At 40.5% G+C, this 12500-nt stretch overlaps 1 long non-coding RNA gene across 1 annotated transcript in view; it reads left to right on the top strand.

Annotated features, from left to right (window-relative positions):
• The window catches only part of LOC143020334 (uncharacterized), a 44065-nt gene that overhangs the window by 14375 nt on the left and 17190 nt on the right, over nt 1-12500 (top strand). The window contains exon 2 of the long non-coding RNA XR_012965892.1: nt 6137-6301. This is a non-coding gene — a long non-coding RNA (uncharacterized LOC143020334). The remainder of the gene's footprint in view (nt 1-6136; nt 6302-12500) is intronic.

The following is a 12500-nucleotide window of genomic DNA, read 5'->3' as shown; positions in this document are numbered from 1 at the left end:
TTGTACCCAAAAGCTGAATAAAATCGCCTGGCGTCAGCCAGAATAAAGCATCAATTGTCTCTCGAGACGCCAACACTCACCAGTTCCATTTGGCACCAGGAGAATTCATTCAGGCAAGGTCTTGTCGCCGCCCTACGGAAAGGGTTAAACGAAACGCTTTGGCATAAGAAAGCCCTCTGGGACAAATAACAGCCTTATGCCAGGAAGAAATAAGGTTGAGATTGGCTTCAATGTTCCATAACCACAGTTATGTGGGCTGGGGAACGGAGGTAGACGGAGGGGGGGGAGAGGAGAGGAGGGGGAGGGGAGAGGAGGGGTGGGGAGGGGAGGGACAGGGAGGAGACGGGAGGGGACGGAATAAGACGGGAGAGGACGGGAGTTGACTAGATGTGTTCTGAAGGTGTCAGTGTTTAGGGAAGTGAGTGAGAGAGAGAAAACGGAGGATGGGAGGAGGAGGAGTTACGTGGACAATCGAACAGCAACGGATTACCTTAGATTACCTTGGATTACCTTAGGTTACCTTGTGTTACTTTATGGAGATCTCGACGTCTTCGCCTCAGCTACATGAACTGCCGCTGTGACGTGGTGTACGACGTACCGGCTTGCTTGTTGTAGTGGGGCCACGTCTTACTGTAGGACGGTGTGGGAGGTGTGTGTCTCCTGTTTCTTGTAGTAGGAAGACATCCAGCCGTCTCTTGAATGCTTCCACTGTGCAGGATTTAGGAGGAGGAGGTGGAGAAGGAGGAGGAGAAGAAGTAGGGAGGAGGAAGAAGGAGGAGGAGGGAGTAGAAGGAGGAGGAGGAGAAGGGAGTAGGAGGAGGAAGAGGAGAAGGAGGAGAAGGGAGTAGGAGGAGGAGGAGGGAGTAGGAGGAGAAGGAGGAGGAGGGAGTAGGAGGAGGAGGGAGTAGTAGGAGGAGGGAAGGAGGAGAAGCAGAAGGAGGAGAAGGGAGTAGGAGGAGGAGGAGGAGGAGGAGGATCTATTGGTTCTAACATGGCTGTTCGGTGCCTAACCTAATCTAATACTATAATAATAGATCATTCACTCTATACTGGAGCAAGTAATTCTAACCGAAGATCTGTAGCTAAGGAATGGGAGGAAGAGGAAGAGAGGGGAAGAGAATGGGAGGGAAAAGAGGAAGAGGAGGAGGAGGAGGGAAAGGGGAGACGCAGGCTTAGGTTTGTTGTGTCACGGGTAACGACAAGGGAATGGGGAAGAGGGGAAGGTGGCGTCATGGGGTGAGGGTAATGGAATGTAAAAGGGGAGGAAAGAGGGGAGATGGCGGGTCAGGATAGGGGAGGTGGTTATGTGTGGGAAGGAAGGGGAAAAGGGGAGAGAAGGGGAAGAGACGAGAGGGGATTTGGGACGCGGGGAGGGGAGAGGGGGTTGTGATGTACAGAATCGTTCACAAGAACTTTGAGGTGTTATGCAGGCGTATTGCATCATAATGGCGGTGTGTGGGCGAACAATTACTTGTTATAGCATAGAAGTACAGCTGGCCTTTCAGCCTCGTTATGTTTGGGGCTCACCCACCCACTCACCGGGACAATAGGCCAACATAACGCTTCGAAGTCCTTGTGGGGGATTTTGTACATATCAGGGCTGTGCCATGGAGATGCGGGTGAGGGTGGGGGAGGAGTGGAGGGGGAGGAGGAAGGTAGGGAGGGCGAGGGGGAGGGACACTGGGCGGACAGAAGCCACTGAAAAACGAGAAAAAGGAAGACAAAAAATGAATGGTTGGTAGGAGGAGTAGGAGGGCGAAGAAGAAGAACGATTGGGAGGGAGGGAGGGAGGGAGGGAGGGCAGAGAGAAGTGATTGGTGATGAGGGGGACAGAACACGTGGATTGGGTTAAGTAAGGCAGAATGATGTGAAGTAGCAGGAGAAAGAGGAAGAGGAGGAGGAAGAGGAGGAGGGGGAGGAGGAGAAGAAGGAGGGAGAGGGAGGAGAAAGAGAAGGAAGGATGAGGGGGGAGGAGAAGGAGAGGGAGGAGGAGGAGGGAAGGGAGGAGGATGAACGGGAGAAGAGGAGGAGGAGGAGGGAGAAGGAAGAGCGGGAGAAGGAGGAGGAGGAGGAGGAGGGAGTAAAGGATGAGCGAGAGGAAGAGGAGAAGGAGAGAGGAGGAACAGGAAGAGCGGGAGGAGGAAGAGAAGAAGTAAGAGAAAAAGGAGTGAGGAGGAGGAGGAGGATGAACGGGAGGAAGAGGAGGAGGATGGAAGAGGAACGGGAGGAGGGGGAAGAGAAGAAGAAGTAAGAGAAGAAAGAGGGAGAATGAACGGGAGGAAGAGGATGAGGATGAGGGAGGAATAGGAGGAACGGAAGGAGGGGGAAGAGAAGAAGAAGTAAGAGAAGAAAGAGGGAGGAGAGGGGGAAGAGAAGGAGAGGGGGAGTAGGAGAAAGGAGTAGAGGGACGAATGTGGCAAGATCCTAGAGTGTATGGATCATTCTCAACAAACAAACGATGTTGCCTTACCCCCTATCATTTTAGTTATGCTTCACGTGACTGTAAATGACAAGGGACCTTTAGTCACACTGTAGAGACTGAGGTAAACGACTCTTTGCGATACTCTAATCACTCATTTCGATAATTAAGCAAGGGGTGGTTGGTCTCCTTAAGGTGATGTGGTGAGGCGATCCTGACAAATGCTTTAGCGAAGTCCAAAAAGGAAAGGCATTCGAACTCTTAGACTGTTACAAACGGTTGCGCGCTCTGGCTGTCACTCGCGGACACGTGTACAAACACCATATCCCCGGGCATTACTTCAAGGGTGAGGGAACACACACACATGCGCGCGCACACACACACACACACACACACACACACACACACACACACACACACACACACACACACACACACACACACACACACACACACACACACACACACACACACACACACACACACACACACACACACACACACACACACGCACGCACAAACATATGCATACACAAATACATATAAATACACATTCACGCACGCATATGTGCAAGCTTATACACATGCGCACACACATTCGAGCATGCACATATGCATACACACGCACCCATATGTTCAGGTTTGCACACACACACACACACACACACACACACACACACACACACACACACACACACACACACACACACACACACACACACACACACACACACACACACACACACACAAACAAACATATATACTGTACATACATACATACATACATACATACATACATACATACATACATACATACATACATACATACACAAATTTCACAAGGCACACATACATAAATACAAATATACATTTATGCATACTACTGAGCGTGGTACAGTATGTAACTAATGAAGGACCTCAGTAATGGGTTGTACCCTTTTGCACGCGCCAAATGGCCCCGGGTACGGAAGTCGTCACCATTCCACGGTTAGTCACGAAATGTAGTGCCTCGTTCCCTCCCTCGGCAGAAAGAAGCTGTTACACGAAGAAACCAGAGCAAGAATCTACAAAAGAAAGTCGAGATTTAAGCGCGGGTCTAGAACTGACATAACGGAACTTTTTTCTTAGCTTCTGGAGTGTTGTTGCTGCCCGCCTCCTACGACAAGTGTCTCTTAGCCCTTTTTCAGACCCTGAGGGCATCTCCGTAGTCAGGTCTAGGCAGTGTAGCACCACCTTGATTCTGGTTAGGATCTCATTACTAGAAGGATAAGGGATAATGAAATGAAGTACTGCTTGATCATTTATTTTGTTGCTAACTCAAAATCAAAAGCCCAAACAGCCTTCAATGTTGATAAGGAAATAAGTAAACTCGAGGAAAAGAAAAGAAAATGGAAGTGATATTTTGCCGCCATGTAGGAATTCTTCTCAGACAGGCCTGCTTTGCTTGTTTTCGATTTTCTGACTGTTCTTCTTATTTGATTTTATATTCTGTTTTTTTGTTTAGCTCCTCATGGATGACGGGTCATCCCTGTACTCCGCCCACTACCCTGGGTCAGAAGTAATGCAGTGAGGCATAGTACATCCACAGTAAGGCCGCTTCACTTAATCGGCAACCCCCCCCCCTCTCCACCCATTCATGTAAAAGTAGAGAAAGCGGGGGGGAAATCCCTTCGGGCTGCGTCAAAATATCATTCACACTATGATAAAATGGGCTAAGATGAGAGAGGGCTGAGAAGAAGTGAAATTTTGTCTTCAGGAACAGTTCTCAAGTAATCTTTTGTTATTTTATTGAAACGTGGTTCACATGTTCAGTGTCTATCTTATTTTAATATTGATCCAGAGCTCAAATGAGGTTAGTCTGCTTTTTAAACACTGTTTACCGGATCAAGGTACTTTAATAGTCATCTTGTCTTTGAATTATCTTTTTATTAGCATTCGATGAAGGATATTGATTTATGAGTTATGTAATATTGATTTTTCTATATAAGTCTATCAGTTTTATTATGTAGCCTTCTGTATTTTGTTATATTTCTTGGTAGTCAGTAATATATACAGTTTAGTCTAATTATGATATCATATGTGTATGGATCAACATACTTTATGTTTAGACGTTTCCTTATAAAAGGAATATTAATTAGATAATAATTATGCAGTTTCACTGTATTCAATACGTGTTTCTTCATAGATGTATTATGAATTAAACTAAGTTTCCATAAAAATATGGTGAGAAGGATGTTAGAGTACATTCCCCTCTACAGAATAAAGAATGGATGATATAAACTACCAGATAAGATAGCCAAAGCCCAGACCATAAAAAATTAATAAAAAAAAACCATGGAAGACTATATATAAAGAAGACAAGACAGTAGGAAATAAACATCAAGTTTAATAAAAATAAATGAGAGCTTGGTAGAAAAATTGAATTATGTAGGAAGTAAACATAGTTCAAGGAAAGAAAATGAACAGATAAAAGGAAGTAAACATAAAGTTGAAGAAAAACAAACGGAGACTTGGTATAAAAAAGAAAAGATAATAAGAAATAAACATGGAGTTTAAGTGATCCAGCCACCTCTAATAAGAGTGTGTCAAGATTGGCCCTCAGCTGGAGACTGGCGTGGAAGAAGATGGAAAAGAAGAAAAAGAAGAAGAAGAAGAAGAGAAAGAAGAAGAAGAAGAAGACTGGGATGAAGAGGAGAAGAAGAAGAAGAAAAGGAAGAAGAAGAAGAAGAAGACTGGGATGAAGAGGAAAAGAGAAGAAGAACAAAAACAAGAAGAAGAAGAAGACTGGGATGAAGAGGAGAAGAAGAAGAAGAAGAAGAAGAAAAAGACTCGGATGAAGAGGAGAAGAAGAAAAAGGAAAAGAAAAAGAAAAAGAAGGAAAAAAGAAAAAGGAAAAGAGAAAGGAAAAGAAAAAGAAGGATAAAAAAGATAAAGAAGGAAAAGAAGAAGAAGACTGGGATGAAGAGGTTACGTAGCCATTTTTGTTTGCACACATGCAAAGAGTGTGCAAATGCACACACACATACATAATATGAGGACAGTGCCCGACTTATTTATGCACAGCGTTCCTCAGGCATCCTCGCGTACAGGCACGCGAAAAAGTCCTTACACACACTTCTTCTACCTCTAGATGTTGATTGTGAAAACATATGCACCCAAGGAAAGTGTCCGTTCCATTCCAAGACAACAACTCTATAAGGAAACAGACAGAGTGCATGAACTATGTGGATTTGTTTGCATTGTGGAAATCATCTCGGAGAGAGAGGTTGGAGGTTTTTGTTTGTGAATGTATGCTGTAAAGTTGACACTGCATACTTATAATAATTGTTATTTTATTTTGGTATCGTAGTCGTCGTCATCATCATCATCATCATCATCATCATCATCATCATCATCATCATCATCATCATCATCATCATCATCATCATCATCATCATCATCATCATCATCATCATCATCATCATCATCATCATCATCATCATCATCATCATCATCATCATCATCATCATCACTTTTTATATATATATCCTTTTAGGATTGTCATAAATTATATGGTGTTCTCAGCCTATTATTTCATTATGTTTCAATCTATCTGTGCGCATCTCAGAATCGTTGGAGATTTTTGTACTCTGTGAAGCAGCATACACTGCATTTTTGTTTCTTAGGATTGCCGTGAGTGATATGATGTTCTCACATTACTCTTTCATTATATTCCAGTCTGCCTGTGCACATAGACACTAGTGCCAGTTGATAAAAGCGATGGAGAGAGTTTCCCTGGCCGTAACCAGTGCTTCTATCCTTGGGGACAATGGTCACACAGAAGAAGAGGTGAAGTCACAGAGATGGTAAAGGAGAGGTTTAAGGAAATCAGAAGAAAGGAAGGTTAGTGGAAATTGTTTATTTATTTATTTAGCTATTTATTTTATTTATTCATTTATTTATCTATTTATTTGCTTGTGATGGTATTTAGCCTCCTGTCATAAAAGAAAGCTACGTAACTCTGGCCCTAAGGGGTTTCATCAAAGTCCCGAAAATAGTGACTGTATTCTTAGCTCATGTAATCAGTGATCCTCCTCCATGCAAGGTAATATGGTGAGGATTCAGTTTAACGCCGCGAACAACCCCCCACCCCCCACCCCTAACCCCCATCAGAACTCAGGAGGCTAGGACGGTGCCCCTTATAGGACTTTGTATCGTGGAATTGAAAGAACCATACCCTGGGTCCAACACGCTGGTGGCATGATTCAAACCGCCATCACCTTGACCTCCGCCGCAAGTGGCGACGCTCTAACCCGCTCTGCCTGCGAGCAAGGGAATAACTATGGAATAATTGCGAATTATTATTCTGTCTATATATTGCACCAAGAGATTTTCCCCCTTATAAGGGAGGTAGCCAAAGTCAAAGGCACGTACCTACTCCCACCCATTCCTCTCCCATCCACCACATTTTTTCCCCTTCTCATCTTAGCTTCTCATGGATGACGGGTCATCCCTGTATCCCGCACACTTCCCTGGGTCAGAAACAATGTAGGAAGACACAGTACATCTGCATCAAGGCCGCTTCATTTAATCGGCGACTTCCATTCTCCGTCCCCTCATTCAGAAAATGATTACGAAATCAATAAAAGAAGGAAAGAAATCCATCATATCCGGAGATGTCCCAAGAGAATGGAAGCTAGCTAACGTTACTCCCATATTCAAAAAAGGTGACAAAAAGAAACCAAATAACTATAGGCCTATTAGTTTGACTTCGATCGTAGGAAAAATAATGGAAACTATCATCAGAGATGCTATCGAATATCATTTAGAAAGTAACCGTTTGATAAATGATAGCCAACATGGTTTCAGACGGAAACGTTCTTGCGTGACTAACTTACTCGAATTCTACAACACAGTTGTCTCGAATTTTGACAAAAGAAACAATATAGATTTAATATATCTAGACTTTGCAAAAGCTTTTGATACCGTCCCACACGAAAGACTACTTACTAAATTAGCTTTGCATGGAATAAGTGGTAGCCTATTAGGTTGGACTAGTAATTGGTTGAAAGGTCGAAAACAGAGAGTTGTTTTAAATGGAAAAACTTCTGGATGGAAAAGTGTTGCAAGTGGAGTTCCTCAGGGTTCCGTTCTTGGGCCACTTCTATTCATAGTATATATAGATGATATAGACCATGGACTAAAATCTACTGTTTCCAAATTTGCTGATGATACAAAACTGTGCGGAGTGGCAAATGATCACTCAAACCAATTAGATATTCAAGAAGATTTAGATAAATTACAGCAATGGTCTGAAAAGTGGCTAATGAAATTTAACACAAGTAAATGCAAGGTAATGCACATAGGTAAAAATAACAGCAAGTACGATTACAAGTTATTTGGAAATTCGTTAACAAAAGTGGATAGTGAAAAAGATCTCGGCGTAATTATCAGTAACGACCTCAAATCATCCAAGCAGTGTATTTCAGCCTCTGAGAAAGCAAATAAGATTCTGGGATTGATTGCGCGATCTTTTGATTTCAAAAGTCCATCACTCATTAACAAGCTATATAAATCGTTAGTTCGTCCACATTTGGAATATGCTGTTTCCGTATGGTCACCGAATCTCATTAAAGACATTGACAGACTGGAAAAAGTACAACGGCGAGCCACAAAACTGATTCCAAATATCAAAAATAAATCATACGAAAATCGACTTAAGCACATGAATCTGTTTTCCCTAAAAAAGCGTAGACTCAGAGGTGACTTGATACAGGTCTTTAAGATTTTAAAGGGAATTGACAACATCAAAAGTGACCAAATTTTCACATTGAATGAGAATCAGACAAGAAACAATGGTCTCAAACTGTCCGGAAATAGATTCAAATTGGAAGTAGGTAGAAACAACTTTGCCAACCGTGTAGTTAATGAATGGAATAAACTTCCTGCACAGGTAGTGCAATGTAGTTCAGTTCGAAGCTTTAAGAATCATTTAGATAAATACCTAAGTAAGATGCTGTAATTATTATAATTTATGTTATATTATTTGTTTTTGTTTTGTTATAATTTGTCTGTCTGATTTTCATTTATTATTAGTTATATGTCAATTTATTATCATTTACTATTTACCTGTTTGTTTGTTATTCAACTATACCAATGCATTTATTTATGTATTTTAATTGTTATTTACATTGTTATAGTTTTAATTTATTATTAATACATTTTTTTTTTTTTTTTTTTTTTTTTTTTTTTTTTTTTTTTTTTTTTTTTTTTTTGCATCCGACCTAGATATGGATCAAAAGGTCTCCTGTCGGCATGCTTTGCCTTTGTAATCCTTTGTAATCCTTTGTCTCAGCAAGGCTGGCAAAAATATAAAAACTAAAGAAGAAATAAAAAACTAAAGAAGAAGAAAGAGGTGGAAAGAGGATCAGTCTGTATCGTTATGCTTTCGTATTTGCTCAAATGAGTTTTGACTTTTAGTACAGTGCTTCATGACATCGCAACATTGGGAAGTTTATCCTCCCTATTCATAGACTTTGTGGTTTGCAATGCTCTTCCACGTACCTACATGCAAAACCCCTGGGTTTATCATTTCAATACCCTTTGATCAATTTGAATAAAACTAAAAAAAACTTTATGTTTCAGATGTATATTTTTTATTTTCAAATTAGGAATATATCACAGATTCCACGAGTATACTTTCTTTTTTAAGTAAAACGTTATGAGTTTATTATTTTTTTTCATAATATTTTAGAACTTTAGTATATGATGTCGGCAGGGTGGGACTCGTAATAATGGATTAGAATTGGATAAATTGGGATTGAAGAAAGAAAAGGAAAGAAAGAAAAAATTGCCAACAGAATGGTTGACGAATGATACTGACATAGTAACCGTGTAGTCAGAGCTGAAACTATTAGTTGTTTTAAGAAAACATAAGATAATTTTAAGGATTGGGATGGCATGTGGTAAGGGACATGGAACTGTCTAATGTAGGCACTATGGTCTCTTGCAGTCTCATCCATTTTTTCGTTCTTATGATAAGTTTTGTACTTCTGTACGGCACACTTTACAATTTCAATGTTACTTTCAAGGCAACGACTATAAATGTATTGCAGTGCGCTACAATGGACAACCATACCGACAGTAAATTGGTCTTTTATATACGAATTGCAAAACGAAACGTTCATTCTATTAGCATCGCTCAGTACGCATTAATGCGAACCATGATAAATGAATGGAAGAGGAGGATAACAAACATATAATTAGAAAATTGCTTGATGTCGACCCACTGCCTGTTAAGCTTAAAATAGACATCATACACTATTATTTTTTAATCCTTTAACATATTTTTTCTACAAAAAATATGTATATATATATATATATATATATATGTACTGTATATATATATATATATATATATATATATATATATATATATATATATATATATAATATGTTGTATATTTCGGGCGCAGATCCTTACTAATACACACTATCTTAAACACGACAGCATTTTGACAATGATTAATTTTCCTACTGAGATTCAAAAATTTTCTCACAGTAGATCTCATTTCAAGGGGTTCGGGAAATACAAGCCTTCCATATTCTTCCATATTTAATTGACGTTTCGACTTCAGAGAGTCATCTTCAGAATAGTATACAAAATTATGTCAGTCTTACACAGCTACATAACGCACAATTGACAATTTTGTACAGACAACATGGATTTAAGTATAGGCCGCTTGAGAACGCTGAAAGGATCGTGTTGACCTGCGTGGGCGGACACTTCGCTCAGGAGAGGGAAGGGAAGGGGGAGGGAGAGGGGGAGAGTCAGGTAGGATGGTTCGTCTCGCAGGGACGCCCGCTGGTCAAGAGAGGGGTGGTGATATGAAGGAGGGGGAGAGGAAGGAGGTGGGTGTTGCTGCCGATGGGCTCTAAATCTAGTTGAGAAATTAAAGAGAGGAATAGCAGAAGTCATCTTAGATTGTATGTTGATTATTGGAGCTCTTTCCCTCATGTGGATGGCTTCTGGCAATTTTAGTTCCTTTATTTTGTTACAATGTGCGACTATCTTAGTGTTATTCACAATAATCTCACTATCAATTATCCTGGTGGTATTGGAGTTGGTGTTGTTTAATTGCTCCTTGTTGTAAATGCAAAGACAACCGTCTACTTAGTTGGCAGCGCAGTCCCCAGAAGTACAACAGTATTCATATATAACATTGGTTCTCGATAATGTGCTGCCATTTCCAGATTGTTTTCCATGACCAGGGAACAGGTACGGGGGTTGTCGTAGATTATGGTTGTTATATATATGTATATGTATATATATGTATATGTATATATATGTATATGTATATATATATGTATATATATGTATATATATATATACATATATATATATGCATATACATACATACATGTATATATATATATGCATATATATATGCGTATATATACATATATATGTATATATATATGTATGTACATATATGTATATATATATATGTATATATACATATATATATACATGTATATATATATATATATATATATATATATATATATATATATATATATATACACACATATATAATATACCCGCGGGAAAGTATCTGTACAACACTGAATGGGTCCCAGTGATTAGAGATACATTTTAACAACCACAATACACTTTAATTCTATGCCATCAAAGGCCGACATGCAGAAATTGAAATGCGGTACTGCCAAGGACTCGAACCCGGCATCCTCATGTACAAATACTTTCCCGCGTTTGTATACTTCCAATTGTACTATCATAGTGGAGATGGGTTGAACGCAAAATTTCATGTATGTGTATGTACTCGAGCATACAAATATATAAGAAAAATTGCACTGAACTTATATCTCTCTTGATAGCCTAGTTGGTAAGTCACTGCCGCACTTGTCATGAGGATGGCGGGTTCAAGTCCTTGGGAGTACCGTATTTCAATTTCTGCATGTCGGCCTTTGATGGCTTAGAATTAAAGTGCATTGCGGTTGTTAAAATGTATCTCTAATCACTGGGACCCATTCAGTGTTGTACAAATACTTTCCCGCGTTTGTATACTTCCAATTGTACTATCATAGTGGAGATGGGTTGAACGCAAAATTTCATGTATGTGTATGTAACTCGAGCATACAAATATATAAGAAAAATTGCGCTGAACTTATATCTCTCTTGATAGCCTAGTTGGTAAGTCACTGCCGCACTTGTCATGAGGATGCCGGGTTCGAGTCCTTGGCAGTACCGTATTTCAATTTCTGCATGTCGGCCTTTGATGGCTTAGAATTAAAGTGCATTGTGGTTGTTAAAATGTGTGTATATATATATATATATATATATATATATATATATATATATACACCAAAGGCTTTTCCCCCTCACAAGTGAGGTAGCCAAAAAAACAAAAAGGCATAAAATCTAGTCCCACACATTACATCACAACATATTCCACTCCAGTTCACCACCACTTCCTCCCTCCCTCTTATCTTGGCTCCTACTGGATGACGGGTCAATCCTGCATCTCGCACAGTACCCTGGGTTAGATGCAGTGTTGCAAGATACAGCACATCCACAGCAAGGCCGCTTCATTTAATCGGTGACCTCCCCCCTCTCCGTCCCCTCATGCAGAAAAGGAGAAGACGGGGAGAAATTCCCTCGCCCTGCGTCAAAATATTTTTCACACATACTCCCTCCCCCCCCCCCGCCCATCTCCCATCCACTCCCTTTCACGCATCACAGCATCATCCATACACAACCATGCTCCATTCACCCCTATCTTCTGTCTTCTCCCGTCCTTCCCCAACAGACATTCTCCTCTTTCGCCCCTTTTACTTCATCCATCCATCTCATCCTTGGTCGTCCTCGCATTTTCACTCTTTCTACTTCTGCCTTCCACACTTTTTTTTTTACAAATCATTCTTCACTCATTCTTTCCATGTGTTCAAACCATTCCAATACTCTTTCATCAACCCTATCTCTCAACTCCCTTTCCACTCCCGTTCTCCTCCTCACCTCCTCTTTTCTCAATCTATCCAGCCTAGTAACTCCTATCATACTTCTCAGGCACCTCATCTCAAA

The sequence above is a fragment of the Oratosquilla oratoria genome, chromosome 39, assembly GCF_046742065.1.
Source record: "Oratosquilla oratoria isolate Oo_2021 chromosome 39, ASM4674206v1, whole genome shotgun sequence".
NCBI classification, from domain to species: Eukaryota; Metazoa; Arthropoda; class Malacostraca; order Stomatopoda; family Squillidae; genus Oratosquilla; species Oratosquilla oratoria.
Note: the sequence above shows the minus strand (reverse complement) of the source record. Positions and strands in the feature narration are given on the sequence as shown.